The 21932-nt window shown below is 42.3% G+C and overlaps 1 pseudogene; it reads right to left on the bottom strand.

The window, feature by feature from the left end:
* Positions 1-1271: 1271 nt before the first annotated feature.
* LOC134462924 (histone-lysine N-methyltransferase PRDM9-like) lies at positions 1272-20577 on the bottom strand (annotated as a pseudogene).
* Positions 20578-21932: the final 1355 nt, after the last annotated feature.

The raw sequence follows: 21932 nt of genomic DNA, 5'->3' as shown, positions 1-21932 counted from the left end.
AACAAACCCTGAACAGTGTGAAAACAGATGCAGAATAAGGGTCCCTATTCTAAAGTGATGCATTGGTCAGCCCAGATGGTAGCCTCAGGGCCTCCGCACTACCAAAGTCTTAGGGCATCCACACCACCCAGGCCTGCACTACCTAGCCCCCCCGATCTACAAAGTGTAAGGGTATATCAAATAATTAATACTTACCCAGCTAAGTCATTTAGTTTTCTCTTGTTCTTATCTATGAGAGAGAGGTAACAAGAGCCTATATATAGCAAGGATTGAACGTACACTTGTCAATGGCGGTGGGTTGGTGAGATGTAATTTTTTTTCATGTACCACTGAGTTTTAATTGTAAAAAAAAAACAAAATAAATTCAGAACATTATAATAATAGTTTTGAAGCAAAACTAAACTACTCTTTTGTGATAATTAAGTGAATGTTTGAGAACATTAGCTTCAAGAAGTGCAGTGCATGATGGGTACACAATCTAGGCCAACAGACAACCTACCCAGCTCTGAGCCTATGTCCTTAGCTCCTCCCCTCACTGGGCGTACCCATCATGCACTTCACTTCTTGTAGCTAAGTTTCTCAAACATTAACTTATTTATCAGAAAGGAATAGCTTAGTTTCGCTTCCAAACTACTACTCATCGTTATATCCTGCATTTATTGCAGGGTTTTTACAATTAAAACTAATTGGTGTATGAAAAAATGACATCTCACCACCCACCGTCATTGATAACTTTACGTCCAATCCTTGCTATATAATGCTTCCAATTACTCATGAATGTAATGAGTAAGATAAGTGAGATCTTCATACCAACTGAGGATGATGTAGAATCTGAAATGTTCTTACACTTTGCTTCCCGGGGGGGGGTTGGGGGGCACGTACAGTGGGGCCCTAGGTAGTGCGGGGGCCCTAAGCCATCTGGGCTGAGCAATGCATCACTTTAGAATAGGGACCCTTATTCCACATCTGTTTTCACACTGTTCAGGGTTTGTTCACACAGTGTACCAGGAGCTTATACACATTGTATTCTGGCCCTTACTGCTTACACATAAATAGAAATCTAGGTCTACTAGGTCCTTACTAAGGTTATATTGGTAATAAATCCCTTATTGTGCATGAACAAGACATTTGTGGATACATGCTTAACAACTGTCTTATTTTGCTTAGTACATGCCTTACAAGTTACTTACACATGCATTAATATTTTATGTATTAGTGCTAATAGATGTGTCCCTAAAATAAAGTGTTACCGACAAAATCTACTTTACAAGTCAAATTCACTTTTGATTTAGTGTGTGTAATTAAGTATGTCATCTTTACTCTTATTTGGTGTTAACTGTTCACTATTGTGGTTTTCAATTAGATCATTTTTACACCATCACCAAGTAAAAACTTAAACACATTCTTCACAATTACTCTTAAACTCACACATACATCAAATCATAATATTATAAATCAATTACTCTGACACACTCTCACATACATCAAATCACAATATTAAACACCAATTACTCTTAAACTCACACATACATCAAATCACAATATTAATAAACATCTATTACTCTGGCACACTCTCACACACATCAAATCACAATATCAAAAATCAATTCAACAATTAAAACACTCAACAAAAGAGCCAGTTACCAAAGTCAGTTAAAATGGTCAGTTAAAAATGAGTTCCGTGTTGGTGAATATTTGAATGGCAGTCTTGTTTATTGGCATTCCTGCCCTGGTGGAAGCAACATCAAGGTCTTTATTCAGCAGGAGACTTATTAGGGCTCTTTACTGTGAGAGCACTTGTGTGTCTTTAGATGACCAGACCGAGTGAAAGTCTCGCTACACTGAGTGCAGTGATACGGCCTCTCTCCTGTGTGAGTGCGCTGGTGTTTTTTTAAATCCCCCCCTGTAGTGAAACTCTTGCCACACTGAGTGCAGTGATACGGCCTCTCTCCTGTGTGAGTGCGCTGGTGTAGTTTTAAATGCCCCTCTTGAGTGAAACTCTTGCCACACTGAGTGCAGTGATACGGCCTCTCTCCTGTGTGAGTGCGCTGGTGTAGTTTTAAATGTCCCCCTGTAGTGAAACTCTTGCCACACTGAGTGCAGTGATACGGCCTCTCTCCTGTGTGAGTGCGCTATTGTCGTTTTAAAGATCCCCCTCTATTGAAACTCTTGCCACACTGACTGCAGTGATACGGCCTCTCTCCTGTGTGAGTGTGCTGGTGTTTTTTTAAATCCCCCCCTGTAGTGAAACTCTTGCCACACTGAGTGCAGTGATACGGCCTCTCTCCTGTGTGAGTGCGCTGGTGTCGTTTTAAATCTCCCCCTTGAGTGAAACTCTTGCCACACTGACTGCAGTGATACGGCCTCTCTCCTGTGTGAGTGCGCTGGTGTAGTTTTAAATGTGCCTCTCTAGAGAAACTCTTGCCACATTGAGTGCAGTGATACGGCCTCTCTCCTGTGTGAGTGCGCTGGTGTACTTTTAAATTCTGGTCTGTAGTGAAACTCTTGCCACACTGACTGCAGTGATACGGCCTCTCTCCTGTGTGAGTGCGCTGGTGTCGTTTTAAACACCCCTCTGTGGTGAAACTCTTGCCACACTGAGTGCAGTGGTGTTTCTTCTCTCCTGTGTGAGTGTTCTGCTGTCGTCTCTGCTCATGTGCTCCTTGCTGTTCTGAAGACGGCTGTGTGACTGGTCTGGACGCCCCAGTTGTGGTTTGCTGTGTGTGTTGGTTTCTGCCTCCGGAAGGTATGAAAGTCTCTGATCTGATCTCTCCAGACCTCAGCAGACGCACATACTCGTCTGGGTGACTTCTCTTGATGTGCTTGTGCAGGTAGATTTGAGCAGTGTAGGAGAACGGACACAGAGAACAGGAGAACACCTGAGACGCCACAGATACTTCTGGAGAGCAAACAGAAAGACAAAGACTTATTAAGACTCAAATTAATATCCCAGAAACTTTTAAACAATAATCACATTTTAATTTGTGTTGCTTTATAACAAACAAAGCCACTGTAAAATACTGAAGCCAATTATGGACATCATACACATACAACTATTTTTAAAGTCCATGTCCCTGTAAAATAAATACGTTGTCAAGTTATGTGACTGGATGTTTAACTTTTCATGCAGAGCAGATAAACTTGTTAGTTTTTAATCACCAAAATGGTAATGGCCGTGTTTTAACCGGTTAATGCTCATGACAATGTTGCTACTATGTAGTTTAGTTTATTAATCTCATGCCAATGTTGGTATCACATACTGCAGTTTACTAATCTAGCAATGTTGTCATCTAGTAGTTGAGCTTTTTCAGTCGGATTGCCAGTGAATCCATCTGCATGAAAGGGTGACCATCCAGAGATCGTGACTCATTGATAGTGACCAACCTCTCGCCCTGCTCTTGACATCTCAGAGGTAGTCAAATGTGATACAGCACGTGATTGGCTAATCTTCAATGTTCTTTGTCATGTGATTGCTTGATAGTGACCTACCTTTAGTGCTGCTCTTGACATCCCAGAGGTAGTCAAATGTCTCTTAGCATGTGATTGACTAATATTTAGTATTCCTAGAAGGTGATTGGTTGATAGTGACCTACCTTTAGTGCTGCTCTTGACGTCCCAGAGGTAGTCAAATGTGATACAGCATGTGATTGGCTAATCTTCAATGTTCTTTATCACGTGATTGGTTGATAGTGACCTACCTTTAGCGCTGCTCTTGACATCCCAGAGGTAGTCGAATGTGATGCCCAGCTCTTTGGCGTAGTCGTCTCCATACCAGACCAGCAGTTCTTCTCCAGAGCCAATGGGCCGACAGCAGCGATACACAATCCCTCCTCTGTACTGAAACGCCACCAGATTCTGCTCCTCACCGTTACGAGCGCAATTCACATACCTGCCAAACAATAACCAACCATAGCTCATATACCAGCCAATCACAGTTCACATGACAAAATACGTGACTAGTGTTTTACAATANGTTTCCTACAGCTTACTGAATTAACATGAAAGGGAGAAAAAACTGTTAAAAAACAATGCAGTGTTACTAATACTCTCTCTCTCACACACAAACACACGCCTATTTAGCTGCCATTTATGCCATAATACATCATGAATAGCAACATACCATAGCTGGGATTGTGTTTAACCGCTTAATTAAATGTTCATAAAGAATTAATACAACAATTAATACAAATCCTACACAGTTGTGTAACGGCAGACCGAGAACTCCAAAGTGATGAAATTGGGTCTCACCTCATCCAATTGGAATGAGTTTCCTTCTTCGCATCTACGTACTCATCAGTATGGCGGCTCTTGTAAATCTGTGGCAACATTAACACACACACACACACACACACACACACACACACACACACACACACACACACACACACACACACACACACACGCACACACACACACACACACACACACACACACACACACACACACACACACAAACCACATCTTGTGAGGTGTTTGCCTTTTTATTAGAGGTGCACCGAAATTAAAATTTGGGGCCGAAACCGAAACCGAATAATAATTAATCACTTGGCCGAATTCCGAAACCGAAATATTACAATTCAGTCAAAAGTTATCAAAAGTTTTTCACCATTTTTAAATATTGGTTAAATCTACGGTTTACAATAAATGTTTTGACATGTTTTTGAAAGAAAATAAATGTGTATTTGAAGTCTGCAAATGTTAGAGAAGAACTGAAATTAGTTTAAGAAATGCCAAATTTCAATTCATTTTCTATTCGGCCTCCGATTCGGCCACTCAATTGGCTTTCGGCCGAAAACCGAAAGGGTCTTTTTTTGCGTTTTCGGTCAAATATTTTCTGCGGCCGAATTTTCGGTGCACCTCTACTTTTTAAACATACAGTATGTCACGGAAGTGAGTAAACCCCTCACATTTTTGCAGATTTGTAAGTATTTTCATAAGACATCAAAGAAATTTCACTTCGACATGATGAATAGTAACCTGTTCACAACATATAACCACTTACACTCACATAAAATCAACATACATCCATTAACGTTCAACGTGTACCCACAAAAGTGAGTACACACCAATCCTGTAGTGCAGGGGTGTCAAACTCAGGCCCGGGGGGCAAATTTGGCCCGCGGAGCCATTTTATTTGGCCCGCGAGATCATTTCAAATGCGTATTACGGTGGGCGGGCCCCCACATACACCATTTATATACACAAAATAGAAGGCTAAATGTTGTGCTTCACAGGAATTATGAGTGGTCCAGATAGTGTTGGCATACTTGGGCATAGAAGTATACGATAGTATGAGTATACAGTCCCAGGAAAAAGTTTGTACACCCTTTGAAATTTCTTACATTTCTGTCAAAATTGATCATAAAACATGGTCTGATCTTCCCGGAAATCTCAAGAAGGAACAATCAGAGTCTGCTTCAATTAATTCCACCCAAACATTTACAAGTTATCATATTTTTATTGGCCATAAGGCCATAACATTCACAGGACAGCAAGGCATAAGTAAGTACACCCTTGCATTAAGTAGGTTTTAACCCTGCAATATAATCGACCAGACTTGTCCTGTAGTTGCAGATCAGATTAACAAAACAATCTGTTTGTATCTTGTCTCCCTCTTCTTTAGAGAACTGCCTCTCGTCAGCAAGGTTTGTGGGATGTCTGGAGTGCATAGCTTTCTTGACTTCATGCCATATAATCTCAATTGTTTTTTGTCAGGGCTTTGACTGGGCTATTCCAGAATGTGTATTTCATTATTATGAAGCCATTCTAAATAGTCTAGGCAGGTTTTCTAAAAAAGTGCTTATTTAAGATCCTGAAGGCAAATCATGTTAATTTTCGGCATACAACTGATTTAGGGGTATTCAAGGGTGCTGAATCCAAATCTGCCGTATGCCGGACGCAAAAATGTACCGAAATGCCTCAAACGGGCAAAATCCAATATGGCTGCCGCCACCGTGTTAAAATCCTGCAATCACTTTTCTTTTGGACTAAATAAGGGATGAATTTGAAAATAGCACTTATTTTTATGTTTTCAGACATGGGGAAAGCCATTATGTCATCAGATTTAAGCTCAGATTGGAGGAAAATGCTTATGTCATTGGCTGGCAGCCATTTTAAAAGCAGAGAGCCTCATATTGTCAGCGATTTTTAACATTTTTACTAATCTTTAAAGATCCACAGAAAAAATGCTCTTTGTCTCTGTGAACACAAATACTACAGAAAACAGCACTGAACTGTCTACTTTCACCTGAAAAAAGAAGTTTGTATCTACCTTTTTCCATTCTCTAGTTATGGGCAGTAGAACATGGGATGACACCACAAAAAAGCACTGATTTTTGACCCCAAAATACTGCACTTCTCACTGCCCATATTTTTGATTTAAGGACATATTGTCTTTGATAGTGTTCATGTTTGATATACAACATTTTCAGGGGGTTTGAAGGGTGCTCAATGCCTTTAATTCCCATAGTACATCAAAATGAAGGAATCCAATATGGCCGCCGTCACCAGTCTACAGTGTACATTTCTTTGATTACACAAGGTAAACTCTTAAGTACATTATGTAGCATTAGGTTTTCATACAAGGAGAATTCATTTCCATACTCAGATTTAAGATAGATATCAAAGGAAATTATTTCAGTGTAGACTGAATTCATGTTTGCAACATTTCCATAAATTGACCATTTGTATTTAAATCTCTCCCTATTTCAATTACACTTTTAATGCATTATACCATGAAAATTTTAAAAATGTTTCCACCTCAAACCACCTAACAATGTTTCCACACCTCTTCACCCATAAACAATAAATGCACACAAGAGTCTGAATGTCCCTAAATCAAATATTTTTTAATATTATCCTTTGTACAATGGGAATTACTTCATGTTTGCCGGTTTAATTGCTGTGCTCAGATCACTGTAAATCTAGGCCTATAAAGGGGATCAAGAGGCAGACTGATGTGAATAATATATAGAATAGAATAGAATAGAATAGAATAGAATAGAATAGAATAGAATAGAATAGAATAGAGTGAACAGATGTGTGTGTGTGTGTGTGTGTGTGTGTGTGTGTGTGTGTGTGTGTGTGTGTGTGTGTGTGTGTGTGTGTGTGTGTGTGTGTGTGTGAATATATAGACAAAGGACATACTCAGGCTGGTATTGCACATCAGTCATCCAAAGTTATTGCATAGATTGTCTTGCTTAATGTACATATTTCAGCTGAGATGGCCACTCTGTGACAATTATAACCATTAATTACTAGGCTGGCCTTTGTTCTGTAGTACGGCAAGAATTCAGCTCAACACATTGCACTGTATCAATTATTGCACAACAACCGGAGGATGGAAGGAGATCAGTGGAACAAGAGATTGTAATGAACAGTCAGACAGTCCACGTGTGTGAAATGTGGTTTTAGTCTTTGGTCCTTACTTTGATGATACATCTGTAGTGCCAATGATACATCTGTAGAGACCCAAGAAGTCAGAACCAGGATAATGTCCAAGACAATGTTTTAGCTCTGTTGAGACAGTGGGAGGTTCAGAGAGGGCTAGGTCTATTCTCGATATAGGTGTGCCTCCTGAAGGCAGCAATGATCTCTTTGGATTTCTTTTCATTCAGAGCTAGAGGAATTTGTCTCTGTCTCTGTACACCAGGCTGCCACCTTCAGTCCCTTTTGCTGACCATACTGCAGTCATGGATGGATAGACTTTAGATGGGGGGCTTAGCATGCAGTCATGTGGGGATCCAGCCCTGCTGAACAGGGGAGCAGGAGGAAAAGAGAGTCTGTCTGTTCTCTTCTGTTGGTAGAATTGTGCAAGTATAGACTTTAAACTGGCCTAGTTAAAATATACTGCATTTACATCTGCAGTGTATCAATAACGGTGCTCAGCTGGAGAGAGAGAGCCAAGGGCAGGCAGAAGAGCAAGTGGTAGTTTTAAGGTGCCTAGGCACAGAAATGGGCACCTCCCTGTCTTTCTCACAGCACATGAACACAATATTCAAAAATGGACTGCTAATTAACCCATTTTTTCCTAAGCCCTTTTTGGGAAAGGGTGGCCGGTGTTCTGACAAACGGTCCTACATTGTAATTTTATCCTACGGTAGGATATTCTGTCAGACATGTCTGTTAAACGGTCCTACATCGCCAAAGATAGACGTCAGACATGTTTGTTCAACAACTTATCCTAATTTTTCCGACCATTTCCTTCCCGCTTCCTGCAATCGCGTCAGATCAAACAATCGCCAGACCATGAATACGAAATGAAATGGTAGTAGGGATGGTCAGGACCAGGCTACATTTCTATGCCTAGGTACCTAAAAACTACCACTTGCTCTACTGTCCTTGGCTGTTGATGTCTTGTGTCGGGGGTGTCTGTGTCAGCGATATGTGCCACTAAGGTAATGTCATCAGCATACATTAAAAGTCATACTTTCTTTGTGACAGGCTCTGACTGTACCACTAATGATCCTAGCCCTCTGGTGAAGTGGTTAGTGATTGCTTTATTGTTGGACAAAGGTATATGCACATACAGTCACCCTCCTCTACTCTAACCAAAATTGTTTACTTGGTATACTACAGTAAGTTAACCTATTCCTAATCACCCCTCCTGGAGTTGCTGAATTGCAGCAACTGCTTGACTCCATGTACTCCATGCCACTTCCTGCAGATGCAGTTTTGGATGAGGCAAGCACAAGTTGTGATGTCTTTGTGTGCCTTGAGAATACATGGGTTCTAAATTTTGTTTATAACCTGACTGCGAACCTAGCCACGCACAACTCAGCCTCTGATTGTTGGAAACCGCTGTCTGTCAAAAAAATTAGCTCACGTGGTTGGCTGCCAGTGTCTTGCCCCTCCTCATAACATTGTGTTGATAAACAATGAGAACCCATGTATAAGTGGCAGATACAGGAGCAGTGGGACTAAAGCCCTGTCCAATACCACCCATCCCACTTCGGTGACTGGCAGGAGGATAGGAAGGGGTATGTGGGCCTGACTCAAAATAGAGATTTGATAATGTGGGGCATTTTATGTAACCATGTGACATCTGAATTAGGACTGATCATTGCAAAACGTCATGTTTTACTTTGCTTTTGTTGCATTTGCAGCAAAAGTGCCATGCAGTGCATGATATTGTGTGTCCTGCCAAATCACTGGAGAGGAGGAGGTTGATAGGCCTAAGTTAATGGTTGGGAATGAGTTAACATATATCAAGTTAATTCCTCACAATAACATAAACTGTTTTGATCCACGTTTCACCTTTCCACCTTTCAAAGATATAATGAACAGCTTATTGACATGCAAGTCAACTGTCACTTGTAAACATGAATTCAACCTGAAATCATGTCCTTTGATGCTAATCTTAAATCTGAGTATGGAGATTAATTCTCCATGTATGACAACCTATAGCTACAATGTAATTAAGAGTCCACCTTGTCTGGTGATGGCGTCCATATTCGATACATTCATTTTGAGGTAGGCCTATTAAAGAGGTTTTTGAGCCTACTACACAGCATATTTGAATATTGGAATTAAGCACCCTTCAAAACCCCTGAAAATGCTGCATATCAAACATGAACACTATCAAAGACACTTTGTCCTTAAAGCAAAAATGTGGGTTGAGACAAGTGCAGTATTTTGTGGTCAAAAAATATAGTTTTTTTGTGGTGTCACCCTATGTTCCTGTTGCAATCATGAATTCAGACCACACTGAAATAATTTCCGTTGATATCTATCTGAAATCTGAGTATGGAAATGAATTCTCCCTGTATGAAAACCTAATGCTACATATTTAAGAGTTTACCTTGTGTAATAAAAGAAACATACACTGTAGACTGGTGACGGCGGCCATATTGGATTCCTTCATTTTGATGTACTATGGGAATTAAAGGCATTAAGCACCCTTCAAACCCCCTGAAAATGTTGTATATCAAACATGAACACTATCAAAGACAATATGTCCTTAAAGCAAAAATATGGGCAGTGAGAAGTGCAGTATTTTGGGGTCAAAAATCAGTGCTTTTTTGTGGTGTCATCCCATGTTCTACTGCCCATAACTAAAGAATGGAAAAAGGTAGATACAAACTTCTTTTTTCAGGTGAAAGTAGACAGTTCAGTACTGTTTTCTGTAGTATTTGTGTTCACAGAGACAAAGAGCATTTTTTTCTGTGGATCTTGAAAGATTAGTAAAAATGTTAAAAATCGCTGACAATATGAGACTCTCTGATTTTAAAATGACTGCCAGCCAATGACATAAGCATTTTCTTCCAATCTGAGCTTAAATCTGATGACATAATGGCTTTCCTCATGTCTGAAAACATAAAAATAAGTGCTATTTTCAAATTCATCCCTTATTTAGTCCAAAAGAAAAGTGATTGCCGGATTTTAACACGGTGGCGGCGGCCATATTGGATTTTGCCCGTTTGAGGCATTTCGGTACATTTTTGCGTCCGGCATACGGCAGATTTGGATTCAGCACCCTTGAATACCCCTAAATCAGTTGTATGCCGAAAATTAACATGATTTGCCTTCAGGTGTCAACTTTTTGGAAAAATGACCCTGACTAAAAGTCGATTTGCTTCTAAAGTATGGGTTGTTGTCACATTTCAGCACCCATACTCTTCTGTACTTCAACTGTGTGACAGACTTCCTCACGTTTTTTTCTGTAAAATATCACAATAAACTTGAGTTCATTGTTCCACTGATAATAGCAAACTGTCAAGGGCTTGAGGCAGCAAGGTAGCCACATATAATGATGCTCCCGCCACCATACTCAGAAGAGGAGATGTAACCAAGAATAGCTAATAATGGGATTCATTCTGCCAATCTAAAATTAATGGGGTTTCTGTCCAAAAAAATATTGCTGCACCTTTGAGGTTTGCGAAAAAGCATTTATATGCTTCATAGAATTGCTGCAAAATATTCTGTAGACCAACGTTGAAACCAAAGTTGAATTGTTCAGGGGAACACACAATGTCATGTTTGGAGGAGAAGTAGAGAACCACACATTCACCAAAACATCATCTCCACCTTTGAGTATGGTGGCGGGAGCATCATTATATGCGGCTACCTTGGTGCCTCAGGCCCTTTTCAGTTTACTATTATCAGTGGAACAATGAACTCAGAAGTTTATCGAGATATTTTACAGAAAAAAAGTGATGTTGTCTGTCACACAGTCGAAGCACACAAGAGGATGGGTGCTGAAATGTGACAACAACCCATACTTTAGAAGCAAATCGACTTTAGAATGGCTTCATAATAATGAAATACACATTCTGGAATAACCCAGTCAGAGCCCTGACAAAAAACAAATTAAAGTACTAACGTCAGTTCTGGCCAGGCCATGGTAGTCAAGAAGCTTGCTGCCCTCCCCTTCATCTAATTAATTCCTAATTGATCCAGGTGCATTCCCTCAGCTGATAATCTTTCTTCCCTAGCGATTGGTCACACGGCTTTGGCACGCCTTTTAAATTCTATCCACTTTCTCTCAACTGTCTGCTGCTCGGTTTTTGCTGGAGTTGGTGTTGCTGGTTGCTTGTTTTCTTATGCCTAGTTCTAACACATTGTTTAGCATTCTCTTTGTCGATATTATTTCATCTCTGGTAGGCTGCACATTTTTCTTTGAGTTGCCTCGTTAGTTCTGCCTCTGTTCCGATAGGTAGTCCATGATTTCAAGTTACGCACTTTAATTTGGACAGTTGATTGTTTTCTCCGTGCGGTGCCGTCCTCTAGTAACCTGGCTCTCACTTACATTGTCTCGGGCTTCCCATCTGATCACTTTAAATGCCTCGCACGCCGTTTTTTGAATCGCTTTTGGTTTCTTGTCATTATCCACCCTGATGATTTATTTATTTATTTTGGCTAGCTGCTTTTTCACCTCGCATGTTTCAGTTGCTTACAGTATGAATTCATAATTCTCTGCGGAGGTGAATATTTGATGGTTAACTCGTTGCATTTGCCGTCTGCCGGCGTTTGATATAGGTGCTTAATTAACCTTTACCGTGGGATGATAAATCCATATTCATTTAACATTCACGTGAAAGTTGTCGCATGGAGTACGCCTACTGTAGTCTATTTTGCGCTTTGAGTCGCATGGCGGCATAGTGTAGTCTATGGAAATCTGGCGACCCTGTGCGTTTGTGCTTCGTGCTCTGAAACGGTTGGATTGAATAGCCCATGCTTCCTTTGTCGTAAGGGAGGCGTCATGCGATGTGTATTTTTTAATTACAGTATGTTTGTTCCGCCGTCCTCGCCGGTCACCTGACATTTGTAACAAAGCACAGGTGTTTCTAATCGGGCTGGCTTGAATTGATTGTTGCTGGAAACCGTGCTTCGGGACCTGTGGTTATTTATTTATTTATATATTTATATACTCTAGCTGTTTATAAGCTGGTGACTGCTGCTTATCCGTCTTGCTTTTGGCATTCCTGATGTTCAACGCATTCCCCTTGCACCCCCTGTGACCATTTGCAGTGTGCTAGCTCTGTAGCCTAGATTTACATGCTCCTTGTATCTACTGCTTCCTGGCTATTCATCTGTTAGTTTTTTGGGGGGTTGCAATTATCATAGTTCCGAGTTGTCTGCAATGTTGTTCGGGATGTTGTCTCTGCTGCATTATAGTAGGCCTACAGGCCTGTTTTGCTAGCTCTGTATCCTAGACTAGGTATTGTGTTCTAGTGAGCCATTGCTTCCTGTCTGCTAGTCTAGGTGCTTGCAGTGTGTATAGTCATAGTCCTGGCTGGGCTGTGTAGGTACTCTGGCTGTGGCCTGGCTCTAGTGTGGTTGCTGTTTCACTCAGTGCTGGTGCCCTGTTTCGTGCTGGTATGTAGTCAGTCCTGTTTTGGCCAATGTAGTGTAAGTATTTTGTCTGGAGTCCCTTACTACTAGCAAGGGATGCATTGTCTTTATGTTACTGGCTGATGTAGGCTGTGCTGGCATGGCTATATTGCTCTTCTGTTAAAGCCTGGTTGTATGCCTAACCGTGACCTTGCATGGCTGTGTATCTTTCTGCTAGCTCGGTTGGGTTGTGCAGTAGTGCTTGTGGTGCCTGTATGGCATTATTAGCTCTTCCCCTCATTCCGGTCAATTTGGTTAAACTATATGCATCTTACAATATCAACTGTAGGCTATTATGTTATGTTGGTTAGTGGTGTGCATGTTGGGTCATATTTAGCACGTTTAGGCCTTGTCATGCTCATGGAGCCGTGTCGTGGCCTCTCCTGGGGGAGGCTGCATCAGTGGTTATGTTGGCGTCATCCTTTAGTGTAAATCATGTTGCCGTAGTGTAGTGTAGAATGTTGCCGTGTCTGGATAATTTTGCTGATTTTGTCTGCTTTTGCTGCCAACTGCATGGTATACATAGGCCTTTGCTAATGCTGTTAGCTTCTGTGGTCTGTTGGCATTGTTTCCCTGTGTAGTCGTGGTGGCACTGTTAGCTCATGATCTGAATTGACTCTGCTGCTCGGCAAGTGTACTCTAGTCTTCCTCATGTTTTTGTTAATGGTCGCCTGTGTTGCTTCGTAGGACGGTAATCGTGCTGTCTGGCTAATGTTCGCCCTGTGAGCATGTTGACTCTGTTGTTCATGGTAGCATTGATTGCCCTGAGTAGTCCATGTGCTGCAATTGCTATTGGCTCATACTCTGTCTAACTACAGCTGGCTCACATATAGTTTAACTGCATTGGGTCCTGCACCCGCCTCCAGTCATTATCTATATGCTGTCAGATCTGCTGGATTGTATTGTGCAGCTACCGTAACTGCAGTGGGCTCACTTGGTTTAGTCTAGCGGCTGCTTCATTGGTCGGTTTAGTGTCTAGCCAGCGGCTGCCTGCTCATATTGTGTCAACGTAGCTTCTGCTGACTGTCGCCATCTCTGGTCTCCTTGCTGCTCTTGGATAGGCTTTACCTACGACTGTATCTGTCCATCATTCTAGCTATTGGTTGCTGTCATGGAGGCCCAGCTTATTGTGTGCTGTCATGTGGTCCTTGTCAACCTGCTGTTTTTTCCGGATCCTAGAGTAGGCCTAGTGCTGATCCCGTGTGGGTGTTCAGGCCATGTTAGCAGCAGTGTTTCCCATACATTGAGGAAACTATGGCGGCCCGCCATAGTTTAAATTTGGCCGCCATAGTTTACGAAAATGTAAAAAAAAAAAAAAAAAAAAAATTTTTTTTACTTTTTTTTTTTTTTTTTAACGATATCCGTTTTTGTTTAAAACGATTTGAATTACGATTTTGAATTTCCTTCGCATTTTCCTCCTGGAGTAAATACATCCTATAGACTCTGTATTGGTTAGATAAGTAGTCCCACGGTAACACAGAATGAGGGGAAAGCATTAGGAAGTGACCGTAAGGGTATTACAGTTGATTCATGTGTGCACACGTGTAACATCGGGTGAGTAACAGAACATGTGCGCAACGATGCGTTATGACACGCCGATATGCGAGGATCTTCGTCCAAATCGCTAGTCGCATGCATCATCGCTAACTGCGTTTACGTGCCGCGTGTAAGGGAAATGTTAGTTGTTGACATGTATGGAATTCACTTCAATTTGTGCTGTTTCTTGCTTCAGTTGTGGACAAAACGATTGGCCAAACTCACAATAGAAAGCCTTTGCTGTGCTACTGTCCCAGAGAGCTGAAAAAAAACCTTCATAGAAGAAGTCACACTTAACAGGGGTGTTAACCAATCCAATGAGTTCTCTCATTGCTCTCTCTCTCTCTCTCTCTCCCTCTCTCTCTCTCTCTCTCTCTCTCTCTCTCTCTCTCTCTCTCATAGTAGCCTACTATTTACCCATAACAAATGGTGAATTTCTGAGCCCTTTTTAATTTGTAGCCTATACCACTGAAGGCATGATAATGCTTAATCATATTTTAGAAATAGGGCCTATGTGCCTTTTATATACCAAATTTTTATCATTTTGAAATTGTTTCAGTTGTTTATGACTTGTGTATGACTGAAATTATCTCTGCATACTATCAGTGCTGCATTGCTTTGTAAAGAAAGGCTATTCAACACACTTTAAAAACACACTGAAAAGATACGGCCATAGTAGCCTACTGAAAACATTTTGTTCATAATAATGGTGATTAATAAATGGTGGTCTTAAATTTTCATACTGACATCCTTGAATTTGACTTGGTAGATCACGGCAGACCATCAACTTCAAAAGTAGATCTTGGTTAAAAAAAGGTTGGGCACCCCTGCTATAGAGAGAACCACAAGTGCTTGAAAGACAGGGATCAAAAGCCTAGTCAAGTTGTTGTAGTTTACTTGGGTTTGGGAGCAATATAAAAAACCTTCAGAGAAGGGACAGTTGGGATGAGTTTACTAACACTCCCTAGGCTTTTGTTTTACAGTTGTAATGAGTTTGGTGACAGACCTTCATTGACACAGCAGAGGAGACATCGGGCTGCATATAGAAATTAATGTGTAATGAATGTGAATATAGACATAAATGTGTAATATGTTGTTCAGCCCTTTTAATGGGAGGAATTTGGAAAAAAACTGGCCCTGTGACCAGCACCCCTCATGTAGAATGTGTACGCCTACAGATATGTGTGGGGGAAAAGGCATAGCCTACCCTCTAAGACCCTTTTTGTCTATGCGTTAACAATTTCACAGTGCTCTTAAATTCTTATCTCTGCTCCTATTTTGTTTTATTATTGTTTCCCAGACCCCTGCATGAGGGACGAATGAAACTGTGTTGTAAACAGAAATTATTCACTGTACTGCATTTTTTGACAATGACAATGTACTACTATTATACAAGTCATGGGTAAAATCTTATGTAGCCTTATTTCTCAAAATATAAATGGCTGAAATATAGGCCCAGGCCTACAGTTTCTCCATGCGCCAATGTCATACTGTAGTCATTGTTTTGCCGTTTTGCATTTACGCTGCAAGAATACACCCCCCCCCCCCAAAAAAAAAAGGCCGTGTGAGGAGACCCCCCCCAACCCCCCGGACAAAATAAACCCCGGCTGCCCCCATAGTTTCCAAAATTTCTGTGGGAAACACTGTTAGCAGTGTTCTTTATGTTGACGCGTCTAGATGATTTAGTGATTTCGCTGTCACCTTGTGCTGCCAACTACATATTCTATACTCCTTGCCAATCAGCTGCCGTTCTGGGCCCTGGAGTAGAGTGGCACTGATCCTAAAGAATCAGCCCATTTGCTGCTGCCCTTCCGCCTAGTCAATTTTTATGCTGCCTGTACGCCTAGTCTATTTGCTGCTGCCCGCTACTAGAGACGGCCTGCGTAAGAGACAGAGCACTCAAAAGCCTTCCATAGGAACGAACGAGAGCATTCGGCTACGCAAACATGGCGCTGGCCGGCATCCCTCCCACCTGTCCGGCAACGAGAGCCAATTTCTTGCTGAGCTCATCCAATCATCTCGCCTAGTCCATTTTGCTGTTGCCTGTCCGCCTAGTCAATTTTGCTGCTGCCCGCTACCTAGCCCATTTTGCTGCTGCACGGCCGCCTAGCCCATTTTGCCGCTGCCCGTCCACCTAGCCCATTTTGCCGTTGCCCGTCCACCTAGCCCATTCACCGTTTTATTTATTTCTTTATTTGCCATCCTAGCCCATCTAGTGCCCCGTTCTACTTTACTTTATCCTAATGACTCTCGGACAAGTCTATTAACCATTGTTGACACGCCTATTTGCTGCCTCCCATCTGCCTAGTCCTTTTTTGCTGCTGCCTGTCCACCTGCCCATTTTGCTGCTGCCCGCTACCTAGCCCATTTTGCTGCTGCCCGCCCGCCCAATCCATTTCTGCTGATGCCCACCTTGCCCATTTATTTATTACGCCATCCTAGCCTTAGTGCCTCCGGTCTGTGTACTTTATCCTAATGACTCCCAGCCAAGTCTATTTAAATCTCTATTTCCCTATGTGCATCTGACTTAGTTCATTTGTCCAACAGCTGGCCTTGTCTTTAATCCTACCTAAAGTCTATTTTACAGCTGATGATGGGGCACTTAACTGCCACTAACCGAGGATGCTGCCAACCCCAAATTGTTTTTAACTGCGGCCAACTTATTGGTCATCTAGTTACATTTTATCCTTTGGGCTGGGGTCGGTCATTTCACCTGATTTCTACTGGCCTATTTAACTATCTACCGACCTATCTAGATTTCTCTTTCGCTACTGCTGGGCAAGTTTTTATTTTATTTTTGCTGCTGCCTGGCTATTTTCTTTTGCTACTGCTGGGCTATTTCCTATTGCTGCTGCTGTGCTCCTAATATAACTGCTGCTGGTCTAGTCTGGTTAATAGAAATCTGCCTATTCCAGTTAACTTGACGATTTATGCCACATTTAGCCAATGACTGGCCCAGCCTTCTTGATTATACTTACTACTGGCATAGTCAATATGACTGCTTCTCTGATCACATGCACGATTTACTCTGAACTAGTGCATGATGTTTTTTGGGGGGGATATCTAAATTCGACTGCTCAACCAATCCTCTCATTTTAACTGACCTTGAGAGGATTACCAGGTATGGAATTCTGCTGCCTATGCACGCTACCTATGGCCAGACGTGCGCGTCATTCTTAATGCCCAGAAGCCATGTCCCTTGCTGCCCCTGGTGGTAACCAATAAGTGCGTCGTGCTGCCATCTGCTGCTCCTGCTGCTGCTATGCCACCCCTCACCCCCTGCCTTTACCAAATTTAGCTCCAAATTTAGTTTTACATATTTGGTTTGGGGGGCTTATTTCTATAGCTATGACATCCTCTCATCGTATTCGAGAGAGGATTACCAGGTATAGTCTGTTTGGGGGGTTATCTCTCGCCCTGTCCTGCTGGGGTGAGAATTCCCTAAACTGCTGCTGCCCCCTGACTAAATGCTTTTCCATGCTGCTCATGGAAATAGGGGGGTTCCTCCGAACAGAGCTATACCGCCAAATATAATTCATAATTTCAATAAAAGAAATTTCATTTATATTCTTCTCTTGTGTTTCTTGACTGAAATGGTTCTGACAGAAATTAAAGTACTAACGTCAGTTCTGGCCAGGCCATGGTAGTCAAGAAGCTTGCTGCCCTCCCCTTCATCTAATTAATTCCTAATTGATCCAGGTGTATTCCCTCAGCTGTTAATCTTTCTTCCCTGGCGATTGGTCACACGGCTTCGGCACGCCGTTTAAATTCTATCCACTTCCTCTCAACTGTATGCTGCTCGGTTTTTGCTACCCACCACCTCCCCTGCTCCACCTTGTCGTGTATGATGTGACATGTTCTCTTGTCACGTCGCTTGGCTCTGTTCATGGGGGTTATCTCTCGCCCTGTCCTGCTGGGGTGAGAATTCCCTAAACTGCTGCTGCCCCCTGACTAAATGCTTTTCCATGCTGCTCATGGAAATAGGGGGGTTCCTCCGAACAGAGCTATACCGCCAAATATAATTCATAATTTCAATAAAAGAAATTTCATTTATATTCATCTCTTGTGTTTCTTGACTGAAATGGTTCTGACAGAATTGAGATTATATGGCATGAAGTCAAGAAAGCTATGCACTCCAGACATCCCACAAACCTTGCTGACGAGAGGCAGTTTTCTAAAGAAGATGGAGACCAGATACATCCAGATTGTTTTGTTAATTTGATCTGCAACTACAGGAAACATCTGGTTGATGTTATTGCGACTAACTTAGGGTTAAAACCTATTGAATGCAAGGGTGTACTTACTTATGCCTTGCTGTCCTGTGAATGTTTACATCTTATGGTCAATGAAAATATGAAAACTTGTAAATGTTTGGGTTGAATTAGTTAAAGCAGACTCTGGTTGTTCCTTCTTGTGATTTCCAGGAAGATCAGACCATGTTTTATGACCAATTTAGACAGAAAGGTAAGAAATTTCAAAGGGTACACAAACTTTTTCCTGGGACTGTATATGGTGGGAACATAATGCACAATTTCAGTGTATTTTAAATACTGTGTTCGGCCCACGACTTCGTCCCAGATTTTGGTTTTGACCCACTTTGAATCTGAGTTTGACACCCCTGCTGTAGAGAGTGTCTGGGAAGGGCCCGTGTTGGCCCGAAATGTCATTGGTGGTCATTGGTGTGCGTTTCATCCTTGCCTTACATTGAACTTAAACATTTTGAGTCCTCACCTGGCTAATAGATGGGTGTGAGATTTGAATGAAGACTTTCATGATCTGCTTCAGTAGTTCAAGTCAAGTCAAGTCAAGTCAAGTCAGCTTTTATTGTCACTTTCTTCATAGGCACAGGTCATACAAGGTAAATGAAATTACGTTTTCTCTCTATACCATGCCAGGACAGACATAAACAGGACTGACATTTTACATTTTCCAGTGCATGTTGACTTGACATAATTCATCTTCCTACTGTTGACGACATTCATGCAGCCCGAAACCATGCCAGTCCCACTACCATGCTTGACTTGACAGATCTGACACTTTTTATTGTAAAACTCACTTGGTTACCACCACACATGCTGGACACCATCTAAAACACATCTGTGTACGTTCATGAAAATACCCGGATAATCTGTAAACATACTGTATTGTACATACTGCCTAATGTTTGGCAGACTATCCCATTTAAACACTGTATTGTACATAATGCCTAATGTCTATCCCATCTCATTTCATCTGTCTGTCTCACCAGTATTCACTCTCTAGATGTTGTGTGTGTATGTGCGCATGTCTCAACACCCAGGAGTATCCACTCTCTAAGTTGTGTGCTTGTGTGTGTCTCACCAACCAGGAGTATCCTCTCTCTATGATAAGTGTGTGTGTGTGTGTGTGTGTGTGTGTGTGTGTGTGTGTGTGTGTGTGTGTTTGTGTGTCTCTCTCTCACCGCCCAGGAGTATCCGCTCTCTAAGGTGTGTGTGTGTGTGCGTGTGTGTTTGTGTGTCTCTCTCTCACCACCCATGAGTATCCGCTCTCTATGGCCTGCTCCTTGTCCATGACTTGTCCCTCGTAGGGTCCAAAGTGAGTTCCTCTGGCTATCTCCTGGCCCCGGTTGAAGACCCCCAGTCCTGCGTTGGGGATGTGGGACTTGCTGACCTCCAGTCCAGGGGGCAGGGTGAGTCTGGCTCGGTCTGGGACCCCCACTGGTGCCGGGGTGTCAGGGATGAAGATGGGGGGGCCGTGGATCCAGCACTCCTCAATGAAGAAATCTTTGCAATCCTCACAGACTACAGACAAGAACAAAGAAGATGCATCAAGCTGTGTCATACAGACTACAGACAAGAGGAGAGGGGATGCATCAAGCTGTGTGTATATTAATACCAAGAGCGACCTACACTCATCACAGACTGCTGACAAGAGGAGAAAAGATGCATCAAGCGGTGTGTCAGACAGTCTACACGTACTGACAAGAGGAGAAAAGATGCATCAAGCGGTGTGTATACAAAGTGCCACCTACACTCATCACAGACTGCTGACATAAACACAGAAGATGCACTCCTCAAAGAAGAAGTCTTCACGTGTTAAGGCTCTTTGATGTGTGTGACAGTAGTGAAAGGTGTATAACTGAAATAATCAACAAAACAAGTAAAAAAATAAAGACACATCAAAATTAGGCCTACACAGATGCAGATGCAGTGCACCAGAGGTCGTCTCCATTTATTTTATTTTTTTTGTGCCTCTGCATGGCAAACTCAGGACTTTGTACGCAGTGTGTGTGTGTGTCTTACAGAAGTAGTCTTCATCTTTGGGTTCCTCCTCTACTTTGTAGCTAATTCGGGGGTTGGTGTGTGTGTGTGTGTGTGTGTGTGTGTGTGTGTGTGTGTGTGTGTGTGTGTGTGTGTGTGTGTGTGTGTGTGTGTGTCTTACAGAAGTAGTCTTCATCTTTGGGTTCTTCCTCTTCAGTGTAACTAATTCTGGGTTTGTTGCGCAGGCTGCCTCCACGCCTGTATTCCTTCAGTTGGGCTTCCTGCTGCTCCAACCACTCTCTCTTAGATACACCTGGCACACACACACACACACACACACACACACACACACACACACACACACACACACACACACACACACACACACACACACACACACAGGGAAGAGAGAGCAAACCTGTTAACTGTTGATATAATAGAACTTTGCATTATATACGGTACAATACATTTAATCTTTTCTCTACTATATCACCTCTGAACTACACCAGCGTCTTTGTTAATCTGAGGAAGACGAAGGTTCGTCGAAACTACTGTCACTTTGTGCACCAAAATAACCAAAATAAAAAACGTAAAAAGTATGCTGAGTGTCCCAAACATCTCTGGGTCTAGATGCTTGAATATGGTTGGTCCCATTGCTTTATTTGTTGGGTGGGGAAGTGTGTGTCTATGGTGTTATCCTTATTTACCAGGAGTGTTTGCAGTGGACTCTCTCTCTCCCTCTCTATCCCAACTCTCCACTTCAGTTCTCTCTCTGCCCGACTCTGTGCTGCACACCTAAATAACAACAATAACACAAACCCAATACTTGGTTTTAAGTCCATCTACTCATTCAAAACACTTTCAGACGTTGTATGTGTGTGTATGTGTATGTTGATACCGGCTTGTTGTTCTCTGTGGCTTGCTGTGCTGAACCCTCCCCTGAGGCCTGAGGACACTGAGCAGTGCTGTCGATTGGTTGAGACTGGCTGTCTGTGTTTCTGTCCTGACTGCTTATTGGCTGAGGAGGCTGTCTGTCTCCGCTGCCCTGATCAGAGTTGCTGGTGCTTGGCTAATGGAGAAGAAAACAGTTGGTGTAGAGGCACACAGACACACTCACACACTTATTGAGACAAAAAGCTTTTGCTACTATTCAACTAAAAGCCCAACTGGGAAACTCCAAAGTCCCATTGTCATTGTGACACAGCACTCCACAGCACACTGCACACTACAAAATTGTATCAATGCCTCACCCGTGTAAGGTTGGAGCCTCAAAATGGCGCCCCATGGGGAGCAGTGCGGTGGAACAGTACCATGCACAGGGAACCT

The sequence above is a fragment of the Engraulis encrasicolus genome, chromosome 14 (genome assembly GCF_034702125.1).
Source record: "Engraulis encrasicolus isolate BLACKSEA-1 chromosome 14, IST_EnEncr_1.0, whole genome shotgun sequence".
NCBI classification, from domain to species: Eukaryota; Metazoa; Chordata; class Actinopteri; order Clupeiformes; family Engraulidae; genus Engraulis; species Engraulis encrasicolus.
This window is presented reverse-complemented; position numbering and strand designations above follow the sequence as displayed.